Genomic DNA, 12,078 nt, shown 5'->3' with positions numbered 1-12,078 from the left:
CCCCGGCACTAAGGCAAAACAGTGTTGTGTAGTAATAGATTTCAAAATTTGCGCCTTTTAGGAGCAAACTACTACAATTCTAATACGCTTTGGAGAAAAAATAGCAGTAAGCAACACAGCCCTTTTTTATAAATCGCTAATAATATAATTATTACACTTTCCTGTTTTAAAGAAAGGCGTAAATACTGTTAAGTACTGTTCATAATTATTGTAAGATAATGTAATAATAAATTAACATTACTACAGCCTCTATGAGTTTTTTCTTACTAGTTATTTTTGATGGCAAATTGAAAGTGAGCCTATCTAAATTTCCTTTTAAATTTAGGCCCTTAGGGCCAAGTTATGCAGAGTGTTTTGGGCACGCCATGAGTATAATTATCGTTGTTGTCAATGCAAATTTTAAATTTGAGAATGAGAGAAAACACAATATGGCCGTTCAAACTCCGGCATGAGAGCCGGCGTATTTGTGCTCCGGCACTAAGGCAAAACAATGTTGTTTAGTAATAAATTTCAAAATTTGGGTCTTTTAGTAGCAAATTAATTCCAATACGTTTTGGAGAAAAAATGGCAAAAAGCAACACAGCCTTTTTTATAAATCGCTAATAATATTATTATCACACTTTCCGATTTTAAAGAAAGGTGTCAGTACTGTTAACAATTATTGTAAGATAATATAATAATAAATTAACATTATTACATCCTCTATGAGTTTTTTCTTGCTAGTTATTTTTGGTGGCAAATTGAAAGTGAGCATATCTAAATTTCCTTTTAAATTTAGGCAGAACTTCAGACAGAACAGGTACGATATACACAGAAATATTGCAAGCCCATGCTCCGCTATGCCCCCATTACAATAGTTTTTGCATAAAAGTTGTTTGAGTCTGGCTGGGTATCTTTAAAGATGTTTAATTGCGTATTGCATTCCCAAGGGTCATGTCTTGCAGATAATTATAGTCAATTTAAATATGAAATTATTGTTGTTGATATCTGTGCCTCGGCAATCAGTCAAAGCCGTGTTGTATGTATTAATTTATATATTTCCTTTAAAATTTAGGCACAACCAAAAATTACAAAATTAATAGTAATAAAAAATAAAATTGACAAACCAATGTGACTCTCTGCATAACATGCATTTTCGTCATAGCCGTAAAAGCCAATTTTGATGTGCCCGTGATACTGTACATAACATGGACCTTAATAGTCATGACCAGAGGAAGCATAAAATAAAAATGCCATGTCATTCGTCATACGGCTGCCTGTATGACATCGCCTCAACAAAAGTTTATAATAGCAAATTTCTCTAACATAGATTTCAATTTTATAAGTAATGGCAACCATTTAACCAAGTTTCAGACTTAATAAATGTGCCAGACATCACCCAAATTGGGGTAATGCGCTTACATTCGCTCATACATAGAAATTAACTTTTATCGCACAAATCAGATTCAAGCTACGAATCAGTGTAAAAAAGTTAAAATTAAAAGGGAAGGTTGGGCAGAAAAAGTCTATTTAAATAAAAAAAATATGACAAGGGAAAGAAAACAATTCTGAAAATCTTTACTCCATTTTCTTCTTTCCATAACGTAATCGTAAAGACTGCTGCATATTTTATATTTATTACAAAACGTGCGATTTATACCGCTTTCGTCATCACCGACCACGGACCCTGCCTTGACGTCCTACTAGTGTGTGCCATTTTTTATGCAGTTGGCAAGCGGACAATTTTTTAGTATTCTCTTAAAATGGAATTTTTTCAAAGTTTAACGTCTAATAAAAGGGCGATGTATTTTCTAAAATTTTTTTTTGGTACTGCCTTTGGCTTGTAAAACTCTGAATTACATTAAAAGTCGCAGCTCGAGCAGGTTGTGCGGTTGTTGGGAAGTAAGTAACCTACAAATGGATTCAAAAGTCTCAGTTCACTTTGGTTTTAATTTGCAATTTTGATTTGTTTGCAGGGCGTAGCTATAAATTATAAATATAATAGGTTGCAAAGGACTGAAAAATGGTTTCGAAAATGACTTCAAGTGCATTTTGCATTTTATCAGCTCATTTAAGTTGAGCCGAATTGCACACAATATTTCATATTATTTAAATTTCATAATTTATAATTTTTCTACATATTACATTTTATGCAAATATAAATTAAAGATAAATTATATACGACGATTCATATGCCTTTGCATTGCATTTTAATTAAAACTAAACCAAATATTGTATGCAGATTTATATTAAGGTTAAGTTGGATATAATTTATTCTCAGTAATAGACTCATATTACATATACATAGACTCATAAAAACATTAAAAAATCAAAAACTGAATAAAAAATCTCAATCAGAGATTTAGATGTATTTAACGAAGCAAATTATATAAAGTTTATTAATATTTTTAGGTGGTTCATATTTTTAATATGATCTTTGAGATATATTGTAATAATCCTCTAGAAAGTCTTATAAACTAACACGGGTAAGTTCTAGCTATAAATAAATTGTATAGAAGAAGAAGGAAGAAACAGTGGAATATCTTTTCCGCAGCTTAAAATCTCTCCCATAGAATCTCCCATAGAAGTATTTCGCGCTAAGAATAATACATTCTAAGCTTTACTAAAGTTTTGAAAACGTTACTTAAAATTTACTAGCAATTAAGGTTCCATTTTAAGTAGTGGTATCACAATGGACCCGCGGTGACTAATGAGTTCATTAATTGGTGTAATTGTCACGGTAATATAACCTAACCTAACCTAAACGGATAAACTCTAGACCTTATTCAGTTAAATAAAAGTCAGATGGATATTCTGTATTCGTATTATACAAATCTTTTATCATAAGCAGCTAAAATGGGTGGACGTTTCATAGTGCATTTTATAAAATATGCTGGTGGATTATCATTAGTATATCTATAAATTCTTGTTGATTAAGTGAAGAACACGCAATTTATATCTTCCAAAATATTGAATGCTTGCAATTGTATAAAAATAAAATTTTAAATCAATTAATTCTAATTTATTTAATTTAACTCTCAGATCTTACTTTTAATATCCTTAATTACAATACCGTTTTATTAATGTTTAGATTTTGTTACATCTAAGCGCTATATTTAAAATCAATCTCAAAAATATTTTGATTTAGAATATAATCAAAATTATGATTAAAAACTATTCTACTAAAAATATATTTGACAAAAGATTGTAAACACTTTTTCTTTTGTTTTAGGTATTAATCAGTGAAAGATTGAACCGTGCAATTGTGGTATAGGTCAATGAATTTGATATTAATTCTGTGTAAAATATTTGATAATCTTAAAAGATACTATTGCTGTTGAGATTGATAAGATTTATCGGCAATAATTACAATGACATCTATTAGGATTAAAAATTCATCAGCAATAAACTAAAAAACTCCAAAAAGTGAGCTGGTCCTGACTGCGTGTCATGCAACGTTTCTAACCCCTTTTTTTTACAAAAGTGTGCCATGCTTTTCAATCATACGTACAATAGCGGCTTCTTTCCCCAACCATGGCAAACCCAAAACTGATCCCGGCAGTTATCGCCCCATCTTTCTCCTTTCTCCTCTATCAGCAAGCTTTATGAGACATTTATAGCTGGCAAGCTAAAGTCCTTCTCCTCGGAGAACGGCATTCTCCCCCTGTGCCAGTTTGGCTTCAGAAGCCAAACGTCCACAATGCACGCTCTTTACCATCTCCAAAACGAGGTATACGTTGGCCCAATTTTTCTGCCTTACGCCCATGCTTTCTGGCTTAGATGAATCTAGTCCGCTAAGTATTAAGCGTCTTGCTCTAATCTTTCTCGCTTGATCACTGGAATGGGGTTGTATCGCTGCTGCAATTTTCCATATTCATTTCTAAGAGATGTTTTCCACCCACTGCCCAAAAAAAAAACTGAATATGAAGACGAGTACTAAAATGAAGAATAAATCGTAGTGTTACGTTTAGAAAATTTAATACTTTAGTTTGCTTAAAAAGAAAGGTTTATAAAACTAAACACCGTTCCGGAAAAATAGATTCATGTTGAGCATTCGTTTATATTTTATACTTTGTCCCACAAATAAATCGCGAAAGTTTTTGCACGTGATATAGTTACACTAAATCATAAGATTCTGAACTCAAATGCCTTAAACTATTGAATTATTAAAATAGTTATTAAATAGTTCATTGATGTCAATATAAGTACATAAAGACGGTGATTGATCAATAAATAAATGAAAGAATGAAATGATTTTAATACTGACCTAAAAACTAATATAAATATTCATAAAGCACTGAACAGAATTTCGAAAAATTTCTTATTTTTATTGGAATGAAAACCGGAACTGAACTTATAAATCTTCTTTTCAATTGAACTGGCATCAAACTCTAAACGAAAAACTTCCTATTTCTAGCTTAGTTTTTGAAAAGTTAAATTTCTTAAATTTTGCAAAGTAAAAGATATGTAGAAATTTGGGCTCAAATAGATGAGATCAAAATTGCAATGAGTTGAACTTAAAGATACTCGTATAATCAACTGTATTAGAGTGCTCACAGTCTTTACAGTGCATTGGTTTATGAAGCATTTTTAAGATATGGTAATACTTGACGCATCTATTAACTGACCTTGCCAAGTGCATAAATATTAATGAAAAATAGTATGCGTGTTTCGGCAGTTAATAATTTGCTATAATTCCATTTAAAAAGTGTAATTTTATAGAATTCTGAGTTACATGCTTGTATCTGAAGGGGTAAGTGCCGCGGTTAATTATCAAAAGAGCTCAATTTAAGAGTGCGTAATTACTTCGATTGTTATGTACTTTTGCGCGTACATTCCAATTTATATTTGCAGCAGCAGCAGCAGCAGCAGTGGCAGTGGCAGTGGCAGTGGCAGTGGCAGTGGCACGTGACACAATTGCAAACTCTTGTATGAAAACTTTAAGACGAAGACTGACACAAAATGCAAGTTTGTTATATGCGGTAGAAATATAGAGCAATTGCATGCACCTTGCAACCAGATAAACTCGTACATTTCCTTATAATTAGGGCGATTGCTTTTGATCGAAGAACCGAAAACAAAAAACATGAAGAAAAGAGTTTCTTTCTTGAGCAGGATCAGGGGTAGTTGGTCATAATTATTATCAGCCGCTAACCTTAAAGATTTTCCGCATTACTTTTAGGTTATAATTATATGAAATATATCTTGGTGTATTGTATACAAAGAGGACACGAGACGAAGGATGAAACTGAAATTATAAATGTTATCATATCAAAATTAAGAACAAGTTCAACACCCCATCATGTCAAGTAAATTTAGGAGCAGCTGCACCTACTCGCTATATGACAACCGCGGCAAAGCAGTCAGATACTCGTGCTGGTATGAAAATCGCAAGGTTACTGCGCCTGTCGCGTTTTTAATATTTTTTATTGGACTGTCGGCTAAGAACTGGAATCCTTTGACTCATCTATAATATTCATTAAGTAGCATTATATATTCAGTTATTTTATGCTTAACGTATTAAGTTGCTACTTGGCACATGTTGCAGTTGGATTAATCCATCCCCATACCCTTCCTCGTATCTATGCTTCGCTTATAATTTTTTAATTGGTTTTTGCATGCAAATACATTTCAGCTCAAGTGAAACTTGCTTTGCACTTACAAGTCAATTAAAAGCTACTTTGAATGGTAATGATAAATTAACATTTTTAGGCAAATTGTATTTTATTTAAATTAATTTATGCTCATTTTTAAATTAGGTAATAAATTTAAAATGGTTCGTTTACTTAAAATTCATTTTCATTTCGTATGCTTTTTGACTTGAAAGTGAAGTAGTTTGTAATTAAAAAATAAGAGAAACATTATTGCTCTATATTTTGTCAAAACTTCCAACTGCTCGTATTTTAATTTCCTATTTGTATTTTATATTTGACTATCTAGCTAAACCAGCTAGAAGTTGTGTTATACGAGAAAGGGTTGTTGAGCGTTCAGAGGAGGTTAAATATCTGGGAACCATACATATTAAACGTCTTAATTGGTTATAGCTTCATAGAAGCTTGAATTGTGGAACCTGGAGTCTCAATCTTTGAAAAAGCACAGTCTCTGCTTTTTCTCTGTCTCTGAAACAATATAGGCATCTAAGTGTCTAAATTTCTTTATTAAAAAGAAAGCAGTTTTAAGTGCAACTGGACTGTATTTTATTATCAACGTGCACAGAAGTCTTAACAGCCGAAACTCTATTTAGAGACTGGTTCCAGGCATATAGATCGGCGATAATTTGAAAATTTTGATAGTCTGATATAGCAATTGGCATTCAAACACAGAATAGTGCCTTGCTGCGTAACTGGTCACATACGAATTAATGACACTGGTTTTGCAGAGTGTCGCGTGACGACTAGTTCAGCCATTCAACTCAGTGGATCAGGACCGTATTATGGTATAATTTAGAGCTTACTATGTCGGGAGCTCTTGTCTTTATCCGAAGATGAGAATTGAGGAAGCTTTCAACAGCAGACATTATTGTTTTCTCGGTAAGCAACACAAAAGATGGTCATAGAATGGTCACAGTGTTCAACTTTGGGAGTCAATAAACTATTTTCTTTCTATCTATTTTTCACACAAGTTTTCAGGGAATAGAATAATTTTTAGAAGCGCCTTTTTAAAATTATAAATAAGTAATTACAAGGTGAGATGAAAAAACTGCAACCAACTTCAGACTGCTGTCATTTCTAAACCGCTCGTCCCACAGCTGTCAGATTTATTCTAGTGACAGCTCATTATATTGTTTACAAGCGCACAAAAGCATTTTGGTGGGAATTTTTCAAAAAAAAAGTTATTTGTGATGGAATTCAAGCGTGATAGTGTGATTGCTTTGCATTTGGCTGGAAAACCACAAGTGGCTATCGTTAGAGCCCTCCAGCATTTAGAAGTGAATAAATGTTTTGTGTCTCGTACCATCGCTCGTTACCATGATACTGGTAGCGTAGCCCGACGTCAAGGAAGTGGACGAAAAAAAACAGCAACATCGGCAGAAATGGTTCGAAAAGTGAAAAAGCGAATTGAACGAAATCCGCGTCGCAGTGGACGAAAAATGGCTCGTGAGCTGAACATATCGCAATATGCCATTCGGCAAATATTGAAAAATGAGCTTGGACTAAAGCCATTCAAGTTCCAAAAAGTGCAAGATCTTACTGATGCGCAAAAAAAAGTTAGACTCGAAAAAGCTAAAGAGTTGTTTCGCTTGGCCGAAAGTGGTGAACTGCCGAATTTGGTTTTCTCCGATGAGAAACCATTCGTTATCCAGCAGTTTGTAAACAAACAAAATGATCGTGTTTACTTGCCAGAGAGGTCAGCTGAAAATTTGCAACTTCGGTTGGCCATCACAACTCAAAAGCCGGCCATGGTGATGGTGTGGGCCGCCATAACAGCCGATGGTCGCTCGCCGCTCGTATTCATCGACCGTGGTGTCAAATTAAATGCGCAAATCTATCGCGAAAATATTTTGGAGGGAGTTCTGAAGCCCTGGGCACGCAAACATTTCGGCCGCAGACCTTGGACATTCCAACAGGACTCAGCACCATCGCACTCAGCACGCGCCATCCAAGAATGGTTAAGAAATGAGGTTCCTCGCTTCATTTCCACCGCACAATGGCCACCAAAATCTCCGGATGCCAATCCGTTGGACTATTGTGCCTGGGGTATTTTGGAAAGCAAGGTTGGAACTAAAAAATACCAAAGTGTCGATCATCTCAAGCAAGCGCTTCGCCGAGAATGGGACAAAATACCGCAGAGCCACTTTCGGGCCAAAGGTGGCCAATTCGAACAAATCTAAACCGATTCTCAAATTTGATGTTATTTCCGACATTTTTTGCTTTCATTCAATAAAATTTAAAAAAAATGAAAAAATTATGGCGTTTTACTTTGTTGCAGTTTTTTCATCTCACCTTGTATATATCGACCGCGTGTGTTTTGATTACTCTAATTTAAATATACATGATCCTCCTTCAGGTCACCACTGTAAAACATCTAATTCGATATTCGACATAATAAATAAATGTAATAGGCAATAAATTGTGAAATTTTACGTTATTGAAAAATCATAGAACTTTAGAAAATCGAAAGAGTGAAAGAGTTTATTTAAAATATTTAGTTAGAATTATTACACTCTAATTCAGGAGGAAAATATGAAAGTTCGTTAGTGCCATTAATATCTTTATTTCATTTACCGTTCTGCGATATTTAATAATTTTTCAAATAATAAGTTCGTCGATGTCCTTAAAATAAACATTCTTCAGAGAGTTAATTTAGGTTTGGAAACTAATAACAATCCCTTAGGCTCAAATCCACATAACATGGATGATGATGAAGTAATTCGGAAATGAAATTTATGACGTATACAGACTCATATAAAGGTATTTTTAAAAACTAATTCAAAGTTCATATGAAAACATTTAATTAAAAAAAATTCATTATACATAGTGTGAAATGGTTCGAAATATCTCATGTGTCACTTAAGTTCCAAATCCCCAATTGTATACTGCACTGAAACTATGACGCTATGGCAAATGTACACGTGTGCTCCAGTGTATTTTGAATGCTTGTGATTGACGTTAGGAGTTCGTACCAGGTTTTCGATAATATCTTATAGATTAATTATTTAGTTATATTTATTTTATATGATATTATTTTGTTTTAAGTCTTTTAGGGTGGCATTTAATTGGTGATTCATCGGTTATAACTTGACGAATGTTTCTTCTTAAAAAGTCAAGCGCGAGATCCTTTACGTAACAAAAAAATATCTAGTGTTGACAAGTAGTCACCGGATCGTCTTGGTGGCAAATTTGGATCACCAAATCGTTAATTTTCGAAATGACTTGTGCAACAAAGGCTTAACAGAACATGATGTGTGATTATTTGCAACTTGCTGTTGAAATCAGACAACTTCATCCATCAATTTTATGGCAAAAAATATATGTACTAACGCGGCTGTAGCATTTAGAACTGACGGTATGTGTCTCACATACGTTATTTTCATAAAAGTACCACATCGCTAGACTAAATCTTGCGCATTTTTCTTTCTCAGATAAGACAACTTGTTTTGTTGACATGTTCACTGTAAAATTTTCAGCTACACCTGCGGACCAATATTATCTAAGGCTTATTTAGACATCTGTCACAATCTTGCCTATAGCACACTCGGATGGAATTTATGCCGACTATCAACTTCTCGTAATGGAGGAAATGTTCCTACTACAAAATCAACTTTTTATAATAGGTTTTCATAATGTAAGCATATTAAGCAGTTGTCGAACGATCCATATTATAAAATGGAAAACCTAAAACTAAGCATATGATATGTATATACATTGTGACCGAAAGGTTTCCGGAAATTTTTAAATAAAACGCAAAATTCTTAATCTTCATCAATATTTATTTTATCTCCTTCAAAATATGCTCCATTAGAAGCGATACACAAATGCAACGTTTCTTCCAATCATCAAAACATTTTTTTATAGGCGCTTTCCGGTATGGCTTTGAGTTCCCTCTGCGAATTCTGTTTTACGTCTTCTATGGATTCAAAACGCGTTCCTCTGAGTGGTAATTTGAGGTTGGGAAACAGGAAAAAGTCACACGGTGCAAGATCAGGTGAATACGGTGGCTGTTCGATGGTATTTATTGAATGTTTGGCCTTAAAATCGTTGATAATGTTGAACAAATTGAGGTGAATCGGAACAAGCCGGGCGTTGACACGTCGCATACACAAATTGTCCACCAAAATCAAACGAGCCATCTCACGACCGATGCCTAGCTCTCGTGCTATCTCTCTAACACTCACATGAGGATTTTTGAACACGATTTCCTTTGCCTTTTCAATGTTTTCGTCGGTGGTAGAGGTCGAAGGTCGTCCAGAACGCGGCATGTCTTCGACGGTCGTACGACAGTCCTGAAAGGCTTTGTACCACTCATAAACTTGAGTTTTCGATAAAACTGATTCCCCATAAGCCTTTTGTAGCATTCGCAACGATTCTGCACACGAAATTTCGTTCGAAAAACAAAATTTGATGCAAACTCTTTGTTCAATATTTTTTTCCATTGTTTTTTTCGCAACGCACTACTGAGGTGAACTGGTTTCAACAGCTGCCGTAAACGAACTGTCCGACAGATCGCGCTCATTTTTGGCATAGTATTAAGGACAGTGCTGCCAAACTACATAAACTTAAAATATCGAAAAATATACAGCGCGCGAATTTTAAATGAGAATTTCCGAAAGCTTTTCGGTCACAATGTATATAGAACCACGAGATTTATTTAAAATCACAGTAATATGTATTATTATTCGAGAAGTTGAATCAATTAGAATTTTAGAATATAATATTTACCTTATGGAAATATAGTTATGGACTAGTATCACATTATACGATTTTACATGGAGTCAAATAGATCTGAAATTCTAGAGAAATGCAGTGAACATTTTATTCATTACTTTTCTCTTGGAAATCAATGCATTTTTTTTTCTTTACAAAGTTTTAAGTCTGTTAAAAATTCAATAATCGTCTAATTTATAAAAAGATATTTTTGTAGAAATGATAAGATAAATAATACTCGCACAGGTGAATAAAAATATTCTTCAAATTATACAATTTTGATAAAACAAACATTTTTATAAAGGTATTTTCGAAACATATGTTCTTATATTTTTGAGGTTCTAGTCGCAGTATACCTAAATATATTTTATCTAATATTAGCTATTATCTATTTTTATTTAAGAAACAATTGAAAAATTTCTACAACATTGTAAAAGAAATAATTTATGCAACAATGGCGCCGTGGCTTAGTTGGTTAAAGCGCCTGTCTAGTAAACAGGAGATCGTGAGTTCGAATCTCGCCGGGGCCTTACAGAACACAGCTCTGTAAAAAGAGTTACCTCAGTAGTTCTATACCTTTTTTATTTGTAGAAAATAATATATATTTGTTTGTATTTAGAGTTGAATAGACAATAAATGCACGCATTTATCTACGAGTTTATATCAAAACTGACGTAATGAATCGAATTTGAAGAAAATAGATTTCTTCTATTTTCTATTATTAAAATTAATTACTTTAGAATGATATACTGATACTATACTCGTACTTCGCAAGTGTTCCAAACATATACGTGTACATCGTTGCTGAACTTGACACTATTCAAAACACTTGTATTTATCTCTTAAATGATTGCCAACTATAACGGATACCAATGTCAATCAATTTGAAAAGTCTTATTAGCAATTGTTGAGGAATTTGCATAAAATAACAAAAACCCACAGATTGTAAAACAAAGTAGCAAAACGGTTAATAATTATCTCGACATTAATGCCAACGGGTAGTAAAATACTTAATTGGGTGAATTGTTTCCAAGTAATCTCTATCAATTAAGGTGTCAATTGTGTTTTTGCTCAGAGTCTACTGTATTATTGAAGTAGAATTAAGTGGTTTTTATAGAAGATCTGAAATGGTTAAAAGTCACTTAAGATCATTCCAATCGTAAAATTTGGTTGCAAATATTCGTTTTGTATTTACAAAGATTTAAGAACAAACTTTTAAGAATCTAACTAAAATATCCATCAATTATTAAAGTCAGAACATTTTGAAAAAAAAGTAGACAAAATAAAAATTCTACACAATTCAATTTAATGTAGTGTATAATCAAAATAAGGTTCTTCAGCTAATATCTGTATAATCTCATTTAAAATAGAACAATTATTTAATTATGATTGTTCTGAGAACATATGTTTTATTGTAATCTAAAGTTATTGAATGTATATGGCGCCGTGGCTTAGTTGGTTAAAGCGCCTGTCTAGTAAACAGGAGATCGTGAGTTCGAATCTCGCCGGGGCCTTGTAACGTATGATATTGTGTCCTGTAATTCACAGGTTCTTTCTCATGCGTTGAAATTTTTTTTCTACTTTTGTCCCAAGCTCGACACATTCAGCTGTAGTGAATAATATAGTAACAACACTTCAGGATAAAATACTGATAAGCTAAGCCTATTTCGAACTTCAGAAGAATTTTGTCCACGAAGGATTAGGAAAATATTGGAAATACAATATATAATAATAT

General features: G+C 33.3%; 2 non-coding genes across 2 annotated transcripts; both read left to right on the top strand.

The window, feature by feature from the left end:
* The first annotated feature begins 10,799 nt into the window (after nucleotides 1-10,799).
* Trnat-agu lies at nucleotides 10,800-10,873 on the top strand. Its single transcript has one exon. It is a non-coding gene; the product is annotated as a tRNA-Thr (tRNA).
* A 910-nt stretch (nucleotides 10,874-11,783) lies between these two features.
* Trnat-agu lies at nucleotides 11,784-11,857 on the top strand. Its single transcript has one exon. It is a non-coding gene; the product is annotated as a tRNA-Thr (tRNA).
* The last annotated feature ends 221 nt before the right edge of the window (nucleotides 11,858-12,078 follow it).

This window comes from Teleopsis dalmanni, chromosome 2 (genome assembly GCF_002237135.1).
Source record: "Teleopsis dalmanni isolate 2A chromosome 2, ASM223713v2, whole genome shotgun sequence".
Lineage (NCBI taxonomy): Eukaryota > Metazoa > Arthropoda > Insecta > Diptera > Diopsidae > Teleopsis > Teleopsis dalmanni.
Note: the sequence above shows the minus strand (reverse complement) of the source record. Positions and strands in the feature narration are given on the sequence as shown.